This window comes from Chrysemys picta, chromosome 3 (assembly GCF_011386835.1).
Source record: "Chrysemys picta bellii isolate R12L10 chromosome 3, ASM1138683v2, whole genome shotgun sequence".
NCBI lineage: Eukaryota > Metazoa > Chordata > Testudines > Emydidae > Chrysemys > Chrysemys picta.
The window spans coordinates 73209542-73231295 of NC_088793.1; the positions used below are offsets into that span (position 1 = coordinate 73209542).

Consider the following 21754-nt stretch of genomic DNA (forward strand, 5'->3'; position numbering starts at 1 on the left):
CTGGCTCATACTTAAACAATCACAGAAGATAAAGCTTCTTTTCTTGAGTGGGAAAGTCAGAGAATACACAGTTTCACTGCACTGCAACAACAGAACTACTTAGAGCCTAAATACTATGAATGAAAACGCTGTAATAAAGAATGCATTTAAATGGCAATTAAAGTGACACTAGTGCAGTCTTGAACAAAATTAAGTGCTTGGACAAATTTTACTGTTGCATAGTACCTAACGCTTACCCCCTACATTTTCAAAGTATGTAAATATTTAGACATGTGACCTCACATTAACCTTCATGGGAATGGCACAGCTAAATCACCACGAACAGCTTTGAAAATGTAACGGGTGAAACTCACAAAAAACGGAAAATGAAAAAGGCTGAAACTCTGCAAAAGAGAGGATGGGAAAAGAGGAAAATAGATTAGTTCTTTCCATTTTTGTTTTTTTATGAAAACATAAGGATCAAACCTTCAAGATGCTTGCTCTAATGCTTGTCGTTCATCACACACTAAGTGCTTTGCTTGATCGGGCCACAGAACTCAAGCACCTTGCAGAATCATACCCATAAAAAAGTGCCTAAAGTTCAGCGTTTTTCCAGTTCCTCACAGAAATTTATTTTTCCCTGCTGGAGTCAACTGACGATTCTATGTTAAACTGGGGAATTAATGGTATTATGACATTACAAGTATGGAAGGAAAACATGATTAATTGAGATGGAAAATGTGTTGTTGTTTTTTTCACTTAGTTAAGTAAAAACCCTGGTATAAAAATGACTATTGTTAATTATTTAACATACCTAGTCTTTCAAAAGGTTGAGCTGATAAAAATATTCTGATTTTAGATTCTTTTCAAAATTATTTTTGACACAATTAGAAATTTTAATGAATGTTAACATTTCAACAAGAAAATTTGGTCAAAATTTTCTTAAAAAGAGGACAAATTTTTCATCAAGACTGTTGTAAATAATTGTACTTGTTCTTGGTTAGCTCTAATAACAGCTGAGAAAACTCCCATAATATGTTTCCGAGTCATGAAAGAAGTACACCAACAAAAATAGGGAAAACAAGACAACATTCCTGATATTCCAGAGGGGAAAAAAGGGTAAGAAAACAATCAAACAAAAAAATAATCTTTCCAGGTAGCCTGTATACAAAACACTCACTTTGGGTTTGTGTGGACTAGGATAAACAGTTTTTTTAATAGAACATGTTAGCTAGCACATTGTAACTAACAGTTTCTAAAACTCTAATACAGATGAGCCACATTTTACTTTAGTGTGAGCTGCTAAATACAACTTCTTGTATGCTAGAATTTTAGAATCCATTAGCTATGCTAGCTAACATGTTCTAATAACAACCCTTTATCCTATGGGTAAAATTCATAACACCTGGGATACAAGCTCTATGCAGGTAGTGTGGGAAATGCATCCCCCAACCCAACATCAGGCTACAGAACTACATCCCCAGCCCCACCAAAGAAGAAAGTGGATTCCCGCTACCAGAATCCGAGTCATTCATTTGGAGACTGTGTGCCTCCACATTTGCTCAGAGGGCTCATCCATGGAGAAGTCTGAATGAACTAGAGGGAATGATGCATTAAGACTCTCCCCTCCCAGCTCTATCGTGGCCCTCCCATTTCAGCTACTGGCCCATCCTTCTCCTTGCTGAAGGCTCTTCAAAGGGATTCAGAGCAGCATGTATGGTTCCTTCATGAGCAAAGGATGATAGCCATCATCAGAGGAGGACCTCAGGGGAACAATCAGCCCCTAGATTATTATGCTCTCACAGTGAAGTTTTATGATTATATAACACAAACGCTGACAGATCATTTAGCTATGCTGGTTTTTAGTCACTAGACATTGTTATAATGAAATAAAACTAGCTACACAAACTCAAACTTTCAATACAAATACAGCGACATTTTCTAAATAGACTCATGAAAGGTTTATGCTGAAAAAAGGTCACAGATTTGTTTCAGTGTGTAGCAAGAAATAGCTCCAAAAGCAAACAAAAAGGCAATAAAATTACCAGTGAGGAAATCAATAAAATAGATTATTTTCATCAGCTATTACTTTGATTGTAGCTTGGATGAACAAAGTTGCTTGAAGCTTCCCAATGAGAACAATCCACAAACCAGCTACATTTTGTGCTCTCCTTTTTCAAACTCCACTGCAATTAAACTCCAACTCCACCAAAATCAGTGGGGGTCTTTGCAGACACAAGTGTCTGTCCACACACAGGAGTCTGTCCATGAGCAAAGCATGATCAGGGCCTTAGATAGCAAGCAGCTTAGGCAAAGGACTGTCTTCTTTTATGTCCTACATAGCATCGAGATTACTGCCAGAGCTCAATAAATAATATATAGTAAGTAATAATACGATTCAATTTTCTGAAAAAATGAAAAAAAGCAGTCAAAGCTGGCAACTGTTGTATTTATCTGAAGGCTTTATAATGAACTACAAAAGATCCATAGATTTCATGGCCAGAAAGGACCACTTTGATCCTCTAGTCTGACCTGCATAACATATGACATAGAATTTCACCCAGGATGTCTTTAAAATATTTCTATTTAAGGAAGAAAGTTCAGGTAGAAATACATAGCAAGAGCTGAAACGATAGGTTACCATGTGGTAAATTCTGGGTAGCAATTGTTTTCCTAACACTATATGTTCAATTCAAAAGCAAACAGGCTCTGCTGATGCTTCTTGTTACATAGCCTTAGATCAGGGGTGGCCAACCTGTAGCTCCGGAGCCACATGTGGCTCTTCAGAGGTTAATATGCAGCTTCTTGCATAGACTCCGGGGTTGAAGCTACAGGCGCCAACTTTCCAATGTGCTACAGGGTGCTCACTGTTCAACCCCTGGCTCTGCCCCAGGCCCCGGCCCTACTTCACTCCTTCCCCCAAGGCCCCCGCCCGTTCCCCTGACTCTGCCATGACCTGGCTCCTCCTCTCCCCACCCCGAGCCTCCTGCACATCATAAAACAGCTGATCGCAGCGGGTGGGAGGCGCAGGGATGGAGGGTTAGGTGGTAATCGGCGGTGCTGCTAGCACGTGGGAGACACTGGAGGCAGAGGGGAGCTGACGGGGAGGCTGCTGACATGTTACTGTGGCTCTTTGGCAATGCACATTGGTAAATTCTGGCTCTTTCTTGGGCTCAGGTTGGCCACCCCTGCCTTAGAGGCTGCTCCCAATTCAAAGGGAACTTCTGCTTTGGCGGCTATCACTAGTTTAGGCATTATGCTGCTGTCAACTATTTCCCCTGTTTCCCAGGGCTAGAGTCACATATTCTAGACTTTCACTCTATGCATCCGAAGAAGTGAGGTTTTTACTCACGAAAGCTTATGCCCAAATAAATCTGTTAGTCTTTAAGGTGCCACCAGACTCCTTGTTGTTTTTGTAGATACAGACTAACACGGCTACCCCCTGATACTTGATATTCTGTAAAGACCAACACCTTTGGCAACTGGGTGCATGAGAATGATGTTAGAGAACACAGTGAACAGGTGGAAGGTTTATTCTTGTCTGATTGGCTTTAGAAGAGCCATACTGTCCGAAGTAGCCTTTCAAAATGAAGTCAGCCAGGGAGAGCACCCAAAACACTATCGTCTCCTTCACTCCGCTGTGAACAACTGAAGTCTGTGGCTGGGCCTTCCATATTCCTCTCATCAGATCATAGTATCCAAATATTCAAAGACAATCTGCATTACCCCTGCCTCCAGCAGAAAAACCTGTGAGAGGGAGTGTGCGGTTGGTTGAGGGAAAATCCATGACATTCTCTTTGTGGAGCTTCTTTCAAATTCTTCTGTCAAGGGAGGTGAAGGGGTGGGAGGGCTAAGGGAGGATGTTTTTCTCCTTGTAAAAATAAAAATTCCCCCACAGTGCCCTGTATAATTTGGGATCTGCCAGCAGTAGAGGTCTATGTGTTCAGATGTCGTGTGCCTCCATCCTACCTGTCCACTGCAGCTCTCCTCTGGTTCCCCATTAGTATAGCTCTGTCAGCTCTGTCTGGGCTTCCCCAAAAGATAGCAGCCCCTTGAACAACTTGCAACGGGAGGCTCCACTACTCAGATGAGTGCTTTCAAGAATTAAGGCACCCTCGGGTATAAACTTCTGAGCACATTTCCCCAATGTTGGGGGGGGGGAAGGACATAATGAACACTCCCACCCCTCCCCAAATTTGGCTCCATTCTTTTCAGTCCTGGATTCCCATCCCTACAGAGAGCTTTCTGCAGTTTCTGAGCATTGTGTCGCAGGGCTGTTGACCTCCTTATTCCACATGCAAAGGACGACATGCTTCATAGGTGCTGGAACTAGTGATACAGGGGGTGCTGCCACACCCCCTGGCTTGAAGTGGTTTCCATTGTACACAGAGTTTACAGCTTGATTCAGTGGCTCTCAGCACCCCCACTATACAAATTGTTCCAGCACCCCTGACATGCATGCACAGATCTCCAGAGGACAATCTCAAAATTCTGCTTCACTGCATGAAATCTCTGATTGAATTACAGGGATTTTCTTGAGAAAACTAAGGTAGCCTGTTTCAGGATAAACTATTTTGTTTAATTTTAAAAAAAGGCAGTAAGTGTAGATTTTTTTAAAAAATGCTTTGACACGATCTATTTGAATTAGATTTTTAATTTAATTGTAGTAATGCTTAATGACGAGCCAGCAAGAAATACATCCGGAGGGCTTGTTCATAATGTGAAACAGCAGCAGACATCTCTATAGGCTTTCCAATTGAAATGTAATTAAAATAATTTAATACCAGATTTTGTTTCCTTTGGATAGTGTGACCTACTGTTAATGTTCTAGGCCTTGATCCAGCAGAATATATCTGGGGGATTCCAGGCTGTCCCCCAGAACTATACATCTGGCCAACCTATCCAAGAGAAAGGTCAGCCTGTTGTGACAAGGAAAAGCAAAACAGACCATTCTCTGCATCTCTGTGCTGGGGAATGGAGGACCTGATTTAGGCCCAATCCTGCAAATATTTATTCATGTGCTTAACTTTAAGCAGCAGGTCGTCTTATTGACTTCAGTGGGAACAGTCACATGGCTTTAGTTAAGGAAGTGCATAAGCATTTGTAGGACTGGTGGTTTTTGGCGGAAAAATTATGTAATTGAGCTCCCTGTACTCCACAATTAGGTCTAGTTGGGCGGGAGGACTAGAAGGTATGGGGAAGGAAATAAAAACATTAAACTTTTTCAAAATATGGGCCCACTCCAAATCCCATTGAAGCCAAAGGAACTTTTGACACTGAATTCAGGAGGAGCTTCATCAGGCCCTACGTTTCTAATATTATAATCAAAAAGTTAAGTTAGAATAGGTTTTATTAATAATCTACAGAAATAGGAGGCAGTTTCTGAAGAGATAAAAACAAATCTAACACCCCCATTTGAAAGAAATTCAGGAAGAAGGACATTATCATGGTAATGTACTAGTACGAAATGGAGTTAGACTAAAATGTGAACGGATTTCTTTTTCTGGGTTTGCTTCAGTAAGGCTGTGGTAATAGAAAGGGTGATAACCCTATGATAGATTTATTTGCTGAAAGTTTTCATGAGGGAAACTTCCCAGAATCTCGTAACTCTGCAGATCCAAATAGTAAAGCAAGAGGCACAATACTGTGAAATGAAGCTGTCTCTATTAATTGCACACCCTGATCACCACTGTATCTTATAGCTGATACCATATCAAATCTGTCTGGCTGATCCTGAGGATATGGAAATGTCACTTCACACTAAGCAGCTCAGAGAAAATAGGGAGGGGTAGTAAGTTCAAAGACAGCACCCATCTGAAATGATAAAAAGCATGCAGAGGAAAAGCAGACGACAGATTGTGAAAACAGAATAATCACAGATGGAGGCCAGGTGGGTGGGTCAAACAAGGGTTTTTTTTAAAATGGTTTATTTTCATACTTAAACAGCTCCCTGTTGTGTAAATGTTCAACAAAGAACTGATAAGAAAATGTATTTGTAAATGCGTTTGAACAAACAAAATGTCTTATAGTCAAGAGGGGCTTAGTTGTATATAATTAAGGGATAATGTGCATGGTTGAAGAGTATGAAGCAACACATGGCTTTTGCAAGTGATTAAACACCAATGCGAAGTGGAGGAGTTGGATGCCTGAAAAAGCATTTTAGTGCCAGCATGGCATCCTCTGAAGCAACAGACTTTATTCCTGTTATACAAGACAAAAAGATATTCACCAAACCCACACAAAAGAATATTTTTCTTGGATTGGAAAGTTCTATACTGCTGCTTAATCAAGCTTTTTAGCTATGTCACTCGCCAGGAAAAGCTATAAGAAGTAATCTTTTCATGGGCTCCCCTAAAAAAAAAAAGGTGGAAAAGTAAAGTAAGAAAAAATTGCAAACCAATTTAGGGATTTCAGGGGCATTCATTTTTTAGGTAACTTAACATTCTTCTTCTCTGAAATTAACTGCAATCTTTATTCTGAAATCATTAGCCATTTACCTTGACTGTAGTGTTGACTGTACTCTTCTGAAACATTAAAAAATGCTTCCTTGCACACTCATACACTACACTGTATTTAAAGGGTCAAATCCCTCAAATACGGCAGAACATGGATAACCCTATGCACATGAGTAGTTCAACTGAGTTAGGACAGTTCACTGGTTGTGTATCTGCACATCTGGAGCCTCAAATGGGACTACTCACATGAGTGAAGTAAATTGGGCCCTAAAGACCTGATCCAAGCCCAAATAAGTCAATGGGAGACTGACTTTAGTGGGCTTTGGATTAAGCCCTGTGATAGTGCATCCAAAGGGCTATTTATTCGAATGCCATTTATAGATTTTACTTGATAATTGCCACTATAAACATACAATCTACATTGTCTGGTGTGCTGTGGAAAGCGTTCCTTTACAAAGATCCAATGTATTTACCATATTTTAGTGTCAGACTTAAAATTCTGAAAGCTCTGATTTTTGTGTATGTTGTGCCGCTGCAAGTTGGCATCAGAACAGTGAGGAGAAAGCATTCTAAAGACACTGCAATGAGATAAAGAAATCAGAGTTCTTAATTTGGGGGAAGGTCCTTTATGTTGTCATGCTACATCTATTAGTTTTGATTGCCAAGCCAATTCATACATTTATCTAACACATGTGACCATGACTCAGAGCTCTGTTTATGAATAATCTGCCCCCCACATAAATTCCTTTTTTTTGAGTAATCATTCAGATAGCTACTCCATGTCACTGGTTTGAGACAAGAACTCTTATTAACTTTGATTTCTTAGTTCACAATAAGACGTGTGTTTGGTTCACAATCTGCTTGCTAACTGCTGAGCAGGAAAAAAAACTGAGAGGAATTGGATGGAATTGTCACAAGTAAGCAAAGAAAGCTGATTCACAAAGTAAAAAATTGGGTTTTTTTACGTCAGGTACACAACATTCTCCAACTTGCTAACTTCTGCCCTCATATCACGAAGATGCAATTCCCTAAAGAGTTACTCTTGTGTTACAGAAGTTCCCTAGCAGTGCCATAATTAAGGCTGAACTTAGTTTTACCTCTTAAATCTTTCAGTCTGGGGGGACAATCTATAGGAATCATTCTCAAATGTGGGCTGCCTCAAGGAAGAGGCTAGAACACATCCTAGAGAGACAGCGATAGGCATGGCTGGAGATGCGCGGACAGAATGCAACATGCAGACTTTGGCAGAAGGCATTCCGCGCTGCCTCTCAGAGCTCCACCATGCATCTGTCCCCAGTCCCACTACACAGTCCAGTGCCCTGGCCCCAATGGGAAGCCTAACTCTCTAGTTTCAGCCTCCCTCTCCCCCAATGGCCTTCATGCCTATTAGTTCCCTTGCCTACATCTATGTTCACCCCCTTCCACCTGAGACTCCCTGATGCTTATTACATCTGGCAGCAGGAATATAGTCCAATAGACCTGCTCATTTCTGAATGGGTTTGCCCTCTGGAGAACTACAGGATGCTCAAAGGGAGAGGGTCTCTCCATAACAGATCTGCAACCTCCACTCCTGAGAAACTTACAGCTCAAAATGCCTCTTTCTCCTTACCTCTTTATTAACAAGCCTAGGAGATGGAGTGGAATGCCCGATGGCCACTCCCAGGAAATCTGGGGTGTGGGGGGATTGTTGAGAGGGAGGCATATATGGTGACTGCATGGATGGGATGAATAAACACATGCAAGGGAGCTCAGGAACAGAGGTGCTAACAACCAATGCCACGCTCTGCACACAAAGCTGTGCAGAGACTTGCTGACTAGAGGTTCTAGACTAGTTTCTCAGCTACTCATGTCAGTTCTAATATATATTGCCAACCACAATACACCCATCCAGTTCCTCATATCACACTCAAATGCACTACTTCACCCTGAATATTTCATTTTTTCATGCAAAAGTAACACCTTTTTAAAAGTTTACCTGAGCCACTAGATGAAGAATGAAGAGTAATGACAAATGGACATAGTGGATCAATCTCCAAACAGAGTGTTTAAAGCTATCCTGGGCAGATCATACCATCCCCTGACAAATACCAGAGGGGTCTGTTTATTTTTCCTCCACACACAGACTTTTGTAACACTTGTATTGCTCTGTCATGCCAATAGAATCTCAGTGACTAAAATGAGGCCAACAATCTGTCTACTGTGGAGATCAGATCTTAATTACTTGAGGTTGGTATATTTGAGTGTACATGTGGAGAATTAGTCACATGCATTGTGACTGGCTATCTGTTGGAACTGAAAGTGAGTTAGTTATGGAGCTGAATCTTCTGAGAGGGTTTTTTGTTGTTGTTGGGAGATATTAAATTTTTATAGTAAGGCACTAAAACACAGAGTTTGGTGTGAATGTGAACATTGGCTTAGCTAGTCATTTCTTTGATTTTCAGTGACTGTATTGAGTGAACATGCACTTGAGCAACCTTAGCGCTAAATTAAGGATTTTCTGTGTGTGGTTATATTAAGGAAGAATTGCATCTATAGGGGATAACTTATGTGCCACAGCTTAAAATGTAGGGTATTTTGTTTTGCTTTTTCCTTTTATGAGCTTTTGCAATAATTAAAAGTATACATTCTTTCAGAAAGTAAAATGCAGGAATTGAGTAATAAATCACATAGAAGGGGGAATTAAAGCATATCTAATTCTACTATAGAAAACAGCCAGTAGAAAATAACACCATAGAGACAACTAAGTATTAAAAGAACTGAACATCTTTTAGCTAGTAATTATCAAAAAGAGTGTAATATAGTGATTTTTGGCATAAAAACACATTAAACCCTAGAAAGATATTGTAGGAAAGAGAACATCACAAGATAGTATTGATATTATTGATATTCAGGGAGCAAGGATGTATCAGGGATTTCAACACCTGAATCCTGTTCTTCACTTACAAGAAATGAGTTCTGTTATTAAACTGTAAAATGAAAAAAAGACGTTGCATTACAGTGTTATGTAATGGCTTACCATTTTAATTAAATAAAGTTAGTGGAAAGTGATACCAAGGACTGGAAAGATGCAGAAGAGAATGATGATAAAACTGATAATTTTCTATATGGAGTATAAGTAATTTTATAGAAAGCAAGAAAAATTGAAATTTTATTTCAGATTTTCTTTGTTTCCAGACCTCATTCATTATCTATTTGTTGTGTGATGCTGAGAAAATGATATTAGTTTTATTTACAATAGACATGCTCTGCAAAATAAAAACTGTTGGGTGGTTTTTTTGTGTGTGTGGGTTTTTTTAAAGATGCATTTAGTTTTTCAGGAATCTGCATAGTGAATATTAAATCTCCTGAAATTCCCAGAACCAACACTGCTATGCCATGCACTAACTTTCTTTAAAAAGTTTTAGCCACTGGCTTATATTAAAGGTAACAAGCGAATATGAACGCTGTTCCTATTAAGACTTGAACATATGAATGACTTTAAGTACACAAGTTCCATTGACATCAGTGGGATTATTTATGTTCCTAAAGTTAAGCCCGTGCATGTTTGTAGGATCGGGGCCTTAGTCTTGGCTGACTAGTATTTTCTTTAGAAGTGCTATCATTAGACCCCTTTATTTTATTTAATATGCAATGGTAAAACACATCAGCAATGACAGAGTCTCAAAATGTATTGCTATTTTACTTTGTGCTATGACGCTCTATTTTGGTCTTTTATTTTTAAACTGGTAAGTGACAGGAACAGGTAAGTAACTGAGATGAAGCCAAGAGCACTTAAACATTACCAGTTATTACTGGCCTTGCAAAAATTCAGGTTTTCAAGGACACTTTTAGAAAAGTAAAGCACTTTAATTGGTTTTGCCCATTTTATTTTCCTTTAAATTTTGAGACACATCACACATATGACATCTGTGAAATCTCAGATGCAACAGCGACACATTGGACTTAGCTATCATGCACATGGGGCACAATAAGCAGGAAGCACATACAATGCTAGGTTGTGAGAATCCCTAATTAACAGCCCACCATCACATTCTGCATTGAAGAGGCTGCCAGCTCCTCTGTCTAACCATTAACTCCATTGTTCAAATCACAAAGCATTTTTGTGTTTATCTTTGCTGCCCTTATCCAATAAGGTACCCAAATGGACCAAGCTGAACACTGTTTGACCTGCAGCATTTATTTATTTTTTATAATGGTGGATAACTTTGCCAAGTAAAACAGAAACACTTGGCTAGTTGTAACATGGTTTAAGATTAAAAATGAACACCAAACTCACCGAAAACCCTCAAGCACACAGGAGAAGGCCTCATCCTGCAAACTCTTACATGCTTGACAACAATGAGACTTTTCACATGAATAACTCTGCTTAGGTGTATTTTCAGGATCAGGCCCACATATGTACACAACTGTAAGAGAGTTGTTTTTCAGCCAGTTTTAATTCTTAAACAAACTTTAGTCTTGCTCCTGCTCCACAAACTGCCTCCTACCTTTCCACAGGTGCCCAAAGCTCCAAATGTATGGCTCCACCTCTCCCTCCTTGCACTAGTACCCCAGGACACACCGCACAATGTGTGTGCATCATCAATAGAAAAATCTGTCACGTAAGTATGAAAATGGGAGGCAGCATAAAATAAATGGAATTTAATGTGAAAATAAGTAACCCCGGGGGATCCTGTACTGATTGAATCTGTTTTTTATATTCAATTCATTGACACAACCATCTTCTAGTTTGACTGAACCTGCTACAAAATGTCCAGTCTACCACACTAGAGTGGGGTAGAATACACACAGCTTGCATGCAGGGGTCTAGTCTAGACTTTTGACCTTCTCCAAGATGAAGTTTCTACAACATCCCTTGGGCAGCTTGTCCCAATGTCTAATTGATCTTATAATTGTCCCTCCCCCCTCAAAAAAATAAAAAAATAAAATAAAGAATGTGAATTGTTCCTGCTGGAGTTTAAGCACATAGCATCTTTATTTATGCCCATTGGCAGGTGAGAATAAATTATCCCTCTTCTCTTTGTAACACTTCATAACAAGTCAGCAGATTGTAAGACCCTGCAAAAGAATGCAGGGTTCTTGTATTCTGTCACCCTAGGCTCAGGTACTACAATCCACATTAAGATTCAGGGCAATTACTACTGACCCTTACTGCCAGATGAGTCCAATTAACTCCTACCACAACATAAAAGGAGTGGGATGGGAGGGTGCCTCTTTAGGCCAGGAAGGAGTAGAGTAGAAGGACAGATGTAGGGAAAGCCCAGGGACAGCCAAGCTCAGGAAGGAAGACGAGACTGAGGTTTATGTTGCCCTTTAGGTTTTGATTTACCGATAAAGCCAAACTTCAGAAATGGGTCTTTGGGCTCTGCTAAGTATTGGGAAGGAACCTAGCCCATGTACCCACACACCCCTTTCCCTATGCATAAATGTTCTGGTTTTATACTACTCCCGTTAAATCCAGGAGATAAGAGTACCCTACTGTTCTACTGAAGGTCACACAGCCCATACAGTCTTTTCTGAGGAGACCCATTTACTGTCTGCATCTGTTAAGCTTTCCGAGGGTAGTTTAATTTTATGAATTTTAAATTACTCTAAATTATGATATATAGACACTCCAAATATTGTGGTGCAGTGAGGGGTAAGTAACTTTATAAATAAAGATAGTATACCGCCTTCATTAACCTAAACATTTCCATTTGCTCCTTAACCACAGTTTAATGGCCGGGATCGCAAAGTACATTACTGTTATTTTCTTTACTTCTCAGTCTTTGAAGATGTCTAACAAGTCTCTCCAATGAGCTACTGCTGTTGAGTTGAGTAGGTTCTCTCTTGAATACCCTATTTCTTAGAAGATGATGACCAAGATAATGTGATCTGTACCCTCCTTGCTTCCCGTTCTATAAGTGAAACTTCTAGCAAAGTGTTTCAAGACTACTTTTGTCTGTCTACTCTTCCTTAGACTGTCCAGCTGGCATTTAGATTCAGACCTTCTGTTTCAGTTTGCACTGCAAATTCTTTCCTGCTGAAACATGTCTATTATTCCTCCACTGCTCATTATTGCCTTCATTCAGGTCTCTATACTGCAAGGTGCTGAGTAACCTCAACTTCTATGGAAGGCAATATAGCTAATCAGAAGCTATATACAGAAGGTACATCAAACCTATCTTAAAAAAATAGGTTTTGGCCTTCTTACTCTGCCTTGCTCCAATTGGCATTGATATGAGGCACACACATTTAAAATGTCATGCAAACAAACAAAAAAGCACAGCAAGTTGTAATACTGACTTTTTCTTTTAAAGATACATATTTCTTTAAGTATGCAGGGGCAGATTCTCTACCCAGTTCCACTCCCTTTGTGGTGCTCAGATAAAGAAGAGAAAGCAAAAAACGAAAACAAACAAACTCCCAGCCTGGAAGCAGCAGAGAATCTGTCCCATGAAGAGATGGGAAATTTGACTCACATTTTTGGTTTGACTAATTTTTATATTACTGGGGTACCATCTTACCTGGACAAATTGCATATATAAGCAGTGTTTGTTTCTGTGCAGCGCACTGGGCTATGTGGGGCAGTTTTCCAACCTCAAACCTTCTTTTCTTTATTCACTTTCAAGACGCCATTGCTAGCTAAATATTACAGGTTTTTAGTAAGTTTTACATGATCTGCTTTTGCACAAAAAATTGTCTTGCTTGGGAGAACTGTCCATTTAGGCTGATGGCACTAATGCTGACACAACAGATGCTGTGAAAGCTGCTACCTCTTCTGTCAGTGTTGTTGATACCACTGTGAGGCAGTAAAGTCCAGTGGCCAGGGGACTAGACTGGGAGCCAACAGCCCTGGGTTCCATTCCTAAGTTTGCCACTTGCCATCTCATTTTCCTCTTTGTCTTGTCAGTTTACACTGTCAGCTCTTCAGGGGAGAGATTGTCTCTTACTGGCGTATGTACAATAGTGAGGACAGTGGAACCAAGATATTTCTGTAATAACTAAAAACAAAATTTTCTTCAATAAATATATACAGCTCCAGAAAGCACTTTTATTGCTTAAAGGAAAATGTCAGTGGAATAGAGAAATTGTCCTAAGCAGTTGATCCACTGAAAAACCTAGCTACAAAAATAATTACTATATTTCTTTCAAAGAATAATAATACCTGGCTCTTACATGGTGCTTTTCATCAGCAGATCTCGATACTATACCTATATATTTAAAAATAAATAGGAAATAATGAATTTGGAAGCAGCCATATTGTCAGGCTGATGCCATGGATGTAACAAGACAAGAAAATCAGGGCTGTAGTAAAGCGGTAGCAATTGCCACATCTTTTCAGGTAATTGGGGGTGTGCACTTGCATGAGCATGTCCACATGCAGGAGGGGCTTATTTTGACTGGTCTGGTTTAATGAAATACACCTCTACCCCTATATAACGCGACCCGATATAACACGAATTCGGATATAACGCGGTAAAGCAGCGCTTCGGGGGGGCGGGGCTGCGCACTCCGGCAGATCAAAGCAAGTTCGATATAACGCGGTTTCACCTATAACGCGGTAAGATTTTTTGGCTCCCGAGGACAGCATTATATCGAGGTAGAGGTGTACTTACATTTCCTACCTACAAAGAGCGTGAAAAATTCCTGCTCGTCCCTGTGCCTTTAAGTATAGTTTTCTGTATCTCTGGCAGCAGCTCTGGTACTCCTGTCTCAATTCATTTCATTGAAAGGCATTGTCTTTTAGAAGTGTCATTAAAATGGCAGCTTCCAGGGACTACACAAATTCCTTGTTCATATAAAAGATAGTGAAATAATTCCAGACATTTTAAAATACTTATTTGCATACTGAGGAAACTGAGGCAGAGGGGGTGAAGTGACTTTCCCAAGGTCCTCCAGCAGGCCAATTGCAGGATAGGGAATGGAGTCCAGTCTCCGAGTCCCAGTCAGTGCTCTATCCACTGAGCACTCAACACCTCACAGGATCAGGCTGTAGTGGATTTTTTTTCATCTGTAATCACAGAAAGCTATAGTAGAAGTCATTGTAGCTTTCCTTTAAAAATTCATAAGGGTATCAACAATGGTAACAGAGGCAGCAGTTGTATAAAATTTAGTGCCATCAGCATAAACAGATCATGTTTGACACACTTTTCCCACGTGAGTCAATAAGACTCAGCTACTCTGTCCACTGATTGCTGCTGGAGGATTCCTTTGAGTTGATGAGTAATGTCTGAAGTTATCTAGTCATATTTTAAATCGGAGCTCATGAATTATTTTCTCCGAATTGCTGTCTAATAAACATACACTGCTACTTATTTGGGAATTTTTTGCTAAGGAATACAGTGCACTCAAAGTACTGTACCGATATGGCAATGTAGAAAAATCAACTTAATTATGATTTTGTCCATACAGGCTAAATAATGATGAATAAAATGTGAACTCTGAATTAGGATCTTCCCACAACCCCCTTTCTAATTTCCAGTATTCAGAGAAACAATGTCAACCAAAGTCAGGAGAAATGGAATTCCAGAAAGCACTACAACCATTATTAGGATGCTCTGTTCCAACTACTTATTAGACTCAAATAAATCTTGATGTCTATGTGACTCGTTACAGTGAAATTAAATAAGAATAAATAGACAAAATGTATATCTAGAGCTTTTATCTCTAGCTCAGTGAAAGACAGTCACTGAAACATTCTGAGGTATAGTAACCAGCAATGAGTTCTATAACCTTTAGGAACATAATTTTTGTTACTGTTTGCAATTAGCATACTTCGTTAATCTTTATAACACATCAAATGAACCGATGATTGAACTCTTCAGTATTTCCATACAACAGCCCCACTCTTACACTTACAATTGCCAACCCTCCAGGATTGTCCTGGAGTCGCCAGGAATTAAAGATTAATTTTTAAATTAAAGATTATGTCATGATGAAACCTCCAGAAATACATCCAACCAAAATTGGCAACTCTTTTTACACTTTATCTAAAAACTTCTCCCCTCCCCTCCCCACCCCGAGCCTAAAATACAACATGCAGTTTAATTCTAAAATGTTCCAGGCAGAACTAAAAGCAGCATGGGTAAGCAAGCAAGGAATACTGATCTTACACAGCTAGCAAGAGTGTTAAAACATGTGGTTCCCCTTTTATAACTGCATGCATTGTAAAAGCACAGAAGCTCTATGTTCACACCAAATCAATCCTCCATTTACCCCTAGACATTTTAATCTGTTTCCTTAAAAGGACAGGTGCTGATAAAGATTTGAAACAGAGTCTAAATTAAGAAAATGACAGGAAGAAAGGATCCCTGCTGCTGGTAAATGGCACTCTCACTGGGATTGCATTTCTTGAATATTCTCCTTTAAGGAGAAGAGCATATCAGTTTTTACACTTCAGCCAGGGAAAGCGATAGACTGAAATTAGAGCTGCTAACACTAAACAGGTACTGTGAAATCTAAGGAAACATTGCACAGAGACCTTAGAAGGGGGAAAGGGGATAAAATTCTCTTTATCCTTAGAAAATCGGCACATTATTCCTACTGAGCTAACAGGCTTAAGTGTAAGGCAGATTACAAGGAAGCTGAAGACAAATGTTTCATTCAGAAGTCCACCCTTCACAACAAATAACTTTCTGCACAGAAGCATAGTAAAATCACATCTCTTATTAAGTTCACTTCTCCTGTTACTATAGACATTTTTTTTTTTAAAAAATAGTTCATGAATGTATTGGTAAGTGCTCTATGCATTGTTCATAGCTACAACATTCAACATGGCAAAGTAACCTATATCTTAACTCTTTCAAAAAGTTGACAATTTTCCTCTTTCACCTCTCGTCATTATTCACTGAGGATCAGCTGACTCCATCAAAAACCTAGAAATAAACCTTACGTGTCATGGACTTCTCTCTTTTTTCATTGTCTGGTTTTACACAACACATTTACCTAAAACAGGATCTTATGTTGTTTAGAAGTTCAGCTCTTGCAGTTATTTCTTATCTGAACTCACAAGTCTTCTGTGACATCAATTAGTTGTCATAGAAATGATTAAGCGGCAATAAACAGAATATTCAAAGTCAAATCCTGGCCCCATTGCACTCAATGGGGGCTAGGATTCTACACATTGATTTTAGCTGAGAAACAATCAGCTGGAACTGAGCAACAAAGATCCAGTTTTCATGCAAATATTTGGACTAATCCTCTTCCAACTGAATCCAATCGTTTTGCCATTTACTTCTATGGGAGCACAAGGAGACCCATCACCTTTAAATAGAATAGTGGTAGAAATAAATATACATGAACACATACATGGCAGCACACATGAAGAAATATTTCTGTGTACTATGGAATGTTTTTTAGATTTTCCATAAGGAACCAACATATCTTTAAAGTGACCTGAACATCCCTATAACTTTAGCAATGTCCTAATTCTCCAAAGAGGCAAATTAAGTGAGGGCATTCAGTATAAATGTCAAGGTTACTTTTTTTGTTCTTGAATCCCAAATTATCCTGCCTTGCTCTGAACACCACCTCCTATTTGAATAATGATGGGCACTTTGCTGGTGAGGTTGTATCAATCTTGAACCAAGGAACTGGATTAAGGAATGTGTGGTGGAGGGAGAAGGGAGAGGCAAGTGCTCGTTTTTTTTCCACATAATTTTGTAGATTTGCGGGGAAATGTTTTATCATTCTTTCAGATTCAAAATATTAAGAGTTAAAGTTACAACACCTACATGATATACTATTTAATTAGAGAGGCAAGGTGGGTGAGGTAATATATTTCATTGGACCAACTTCTGTTGGTGAGAGAGACATGCTTTCGAGTCACACAGAGCTCTTTTTCAGGTCTGGGAAAGGTACTACGTGTGTCAAAACTAAATACAAGTTTGAACAGATAGAATATGTGCTGTTTATGCTAAACTAAAGGACTATTCAAGGTGAAGTAGCCCTTAAACACCCCTATACTCAGAGGACAAAAAGGGGTGGTTAGTGAGTTACAGATTGTTATAAGAAGCCATAAATCCAGTGTCTTAATAAAGACCATGATTTTTAGTGTTTGGCAAAGTTATGAATTTAAACTCCCAGGCTCAGCTTTTGAGAGTGTTGTGCAGGTTTCCTTTGAGAATGAGGATTGATAGGTCAGATATAGAATGATCACTTTGTGAAAAGTGTTCATCCACAGGTGATATATGGGTGGTTTGGTCTTTTATTGTTTTCCTGTGTGAGTTCATTTGACAGCATAGTGATTGTCTGGTTTCACTCACATAGTTACTATTGGGGCATTTAGTGCACTGGATGAGGTGCACACCACATGTTGTGATAGGCATGTGAAGGACCCTGGATCTTGAAAGGTGTGTTGTGCGGGGTGCTGATCATTATGGCAATGGAGATATGTCTGCAGATTTTGCATTTGTTGCTCTGGCAGGGTCTGGTGCCACTTTGAGTTGGTGGGTCCTGATCTGCGGGGAGCTTGCATCTGATGGTGAGCTTGGAGAGACTGGGGGTTGTTTAAAGGTCAGAAGAGGGGGTTCAGGAAAGATTACTTTCAGGATGGGGACCTTATCAAGTATGGGTTGTAGTTTGATGTTACCCCAAAGAGGTTCCAGTGTGAGATGGTAGTTGACAGCTAACAGTGTGTGGTCAGAGAGGGTTTTATTTCTCTATTGAAGCAGGTTCTTTTGGGGTATTTGGGTGGCCCATTCTCCGATGCAGTCTACTTCCTCTGGTGAAGTGTCCTTGTTTGGCGAAAGCGGTTCTGAGTGTGTTAAGGTGTATATCCTGGACTTTCTCTTCAGAGCACATTCTGTGTTATCCGAGTCCCTGGCTGCAGATAACAGATTTCTTGGTGTGGTTAATGGATCTGTGAAGATAGGTGTGGTGATCTGGGGGTTTCTTGAATATAGTTATTTGTGGGGTTATATATATATATATATATATATATCTATATAGAGATATACCTGTCTCATAGAGCTGGAAGGGATCTTGAAAGGTCATTGAGTCCAGTCCCCTGTCTTCACTAGCAGGACCAAGTACTGTCCCTGACAGGTGTTTTTTGTTTTTCCCCCCAGATCCCTAAATGGCCCCCCTCAAGGATTGAACTCACAACCCTGGGTTTAGCAGGCCAATGCTCAAACCACTGAGCTATCCCTCCCCCCATTATTGAAGCTCATCTTGATGTCCTGGAAGTTAATGCTAGCATAGGAACGTTCCAGAGAGAGTTTAACGGACGGGTCGTGGTTGTTAAATTTGTGGTGGAAATCTATGAGGGACTTTAAGTTGTCTGTCCAGAGGATAAAAATATCATTCATGTATCTAACATATATCATTGGTTTTGTGGTGCGTTTTGTCCAGAATAACATTACATGCTATCTAATTAGCACTTACCTTAGAATTTTAGCAACAGAAAGAAAATAGCCGAAATGTAAAATAAAAAGCTGACATCTAAATTTTTTTAATCTGTTCTTGCCCGGATAGTAAATATTGCTCATTTATCACAGAAAAGTAGTGTATGTGCTGACCCAAGAATGCAACTTATTGCAAACGCACAGTAGCAAGATAGTAATAGCTCTGAATGCTATTAATACATGGTGGTAAGAATAAACATATCTATGTGATTTTAATGAGTTTAATAGGGATGCTTCTGGGCTGCATCAAGGATACTCTTGCTGACAGGCACTATACACAAATATAATCCATTATTTGTTATTAATAAATAAATCAATTTTCTTCCCCTTCCACCTCTGAAGCACACAACAGGCAATTAAAAAGAAAAGGGGGAAAAATGAATCCACACAAAACAAGAACTACCTTCCTTCTCCATCCAAAAATATAATACCACAAAACGTTCGTTACTTTCCCCCACCAGGGCATGAATATTCCTCTTGGAAGCTCAAAAGGCTCTAGCAGGTAGGTAGAGCTAGTCCAACCTAAACCTCACAAAAACTACTGGCCCCCTGCCTAGTGATGTGGCAGTCATCCAGAAAGTCCTGCCATGGGATGTGTAACTTCACCTGTTTGTGCTCCTGTGCTCTAGGAGTCAGGCTGCTAGGGTTCTTTTTTTCTGGGCAGAAGGACTTCTGTGTAGCTTCTCCCTCAGCATGGTATAGCATCCCATATCACTGGTATGTGATCGCTATCCCATGACAGACTTCTCCTACACACTGGGTATGCGGTACAATAATGCTGGAAACACATTTTTGGACCAGCTGTCACAGAGTAGTCCCCACAGAGCAAATGCACATCTTTCCATGAACACACGAACTTGAGAACTTTGGTACAATCTGTTTATGTCAACAGCCTCGTTCTGATTCCACTTACACCCATGAAAATTAGGAGTAACCTGCTGAAGTTAGTGTTGTAAAAGTGATATCAGATCAAAATCAAACCCAGAGTATTCATGTTCCACGGTCACCAAGGGGAAAAACAACTGACAGGCACCAACATCCATAGAGAAAGAGGAGAATGCTGTACAAGGGAATGAAAAGGAGATATGTTCACTACTGCCAACATCAAGCATTAAAAAAAAAAAAAAGCATGAGCCAGGCCCCCCAAAATCATGAAATTGGCTTAAAGGTTGTGAGATTTTTAAATAATACGTGTAGGGTTCTTTTTCTTTGCCCTCTGGTTTATGACCCTCTGAGGTACATTCAGGTCACATTTTCCAGCTTTGCTTCTTAACCAAAAATGAAAGCGGAGATTCATGGCTCCAACAACAGGGTCTTTAAGCGGGGGGGAGGGGGGGGGGAACAGGACAGGGGGACACACACAATATCACAAGACGTGTGATAAAATTGTTCAATTTGGAAACACTGTCCATTGCAGAGTGAGTAAAATTCAGCCCTGGTATACATGGCTACAGCATCACATTTAGCAAAGTGCTAAGTGGAGAACTGGAAGTTATATTACCTGACATACCTGCCCACCTCCCCACTGGTCACCCACTGCTCCATGGAGATTCAGTGAGTGATGTGATGTCACCAGGATAAGGTATGCCAAATATCAGAATGAAGCAGGAACTGGAAATCCAAACAGGGCTGGATGTTGTGAGACATGAGAACAACAAAAAGGAAGTTTTAAATGTATAGGGCTAGATCTGCACAGGGTAAGTGCAGTGTTGTACAGTATAAAAGAGGATGTGCAGGATAGGGAAAGCAGTGGAAACCAACCCTGAAATAATTAGATTGCTTCTGCATAGCCACCAACTTACTCCAGTTCAGCAGCAATAGTAAGGCCAAATGGAGAAATACATAGCTGAGCATTTGATCTGCAAACTGAGGATCAATTTTCAGCCCACGTTTCCTCAGATATGCTTGCTTTTCACCAGCCCTTCCCCCATTCCTTTCTTATCCTGCACTTTTGAGTACAGAGTAGGTGTCCACGGGCCTAAAATCTATTCTTCTCAGTGCAGAGGGGATATTCCTAATTCTGAACCCAACTTGAGACCACACATAGCCTCCATTTACATGAGGATAGAATGCAACTATCATGTGCTCCCTGATGTTTACCATAGAAGGATTTGCATGATCATGCCATTATGTGTTGAATGTCCCATTTAGCTTGTCCATTGGGGGTATTCAGCACACACTACTTAAAGCATGGTTCTACTCTAAAAAGGGTCTCTAAAAATGGCATTATGTGGATCCATGTTTATCATCCTTCAATTATTTCTGTATCAAATTTGCTCAGTTTGCAAGTAAACAGGTATTTTTGCTAGTTGCCAACATGCAAACTCAGTCTGGACTTCTGGACTGTGAAAACCAAACTGGCTTCTTTCCATTTCAGGCATAATGAAGTTTCTGCAAGCTAAATTACACCCTCGATTATACCTGTGCAATCCCATTGTATTCAGAGAGACCTCTTCAACCCATTTGTCTTCTACCAGTTTGCACAGATATAATCTATTGGAACTCAGTAAACAACATTGTTGGTGATGATCAGATTTAATAGCATCCTCAGCTCACTCTTTCTGAAGTATGTTGGCTCTGTAGGGCTAAAAGCATTAAAAAACAGCAAGAATGTGAGCAGGCCTGACTATGAATACACAAATGGAACACATGTATTCAGTAAGAAGGTCCTATTTTTACACAGGAATTTCAGAGAAGAACTACACATTTAACAGTATTGCCAACTCACATGATTTTATGGGGATTCTCGCGATATTTGGTGCTTCTCTTACAGTATGCCTATACGGGGTGTATGTGTGTGTGTGCAGAGTATAGACACTGCATTTCCAGCTAGCATGGGTACAAATAACAGTGTAGACGGTGAGGCACGGCTCAGGCAAATAGAGTAGAGTTCCCTACACCCCTGAACCCACAGGGTATATATCCTACACAGCC

At 39.9% G+C, this 21754-nt stretch overlaps 1 protein-coding gene across 9 annotated transcripts in view; it reads right to left on the reverse strand.

Annotated features, from left to right (window-relative positions):
• Positions 1–21754, reverse strand: part of EPHA7 (EPH receptor A7) — a 175901-nt gene that overhangs the window by 118374 nt on the left and 35773 nt on the right. The gene's annotated exons all lie outside the window — the stretch shown is intronic.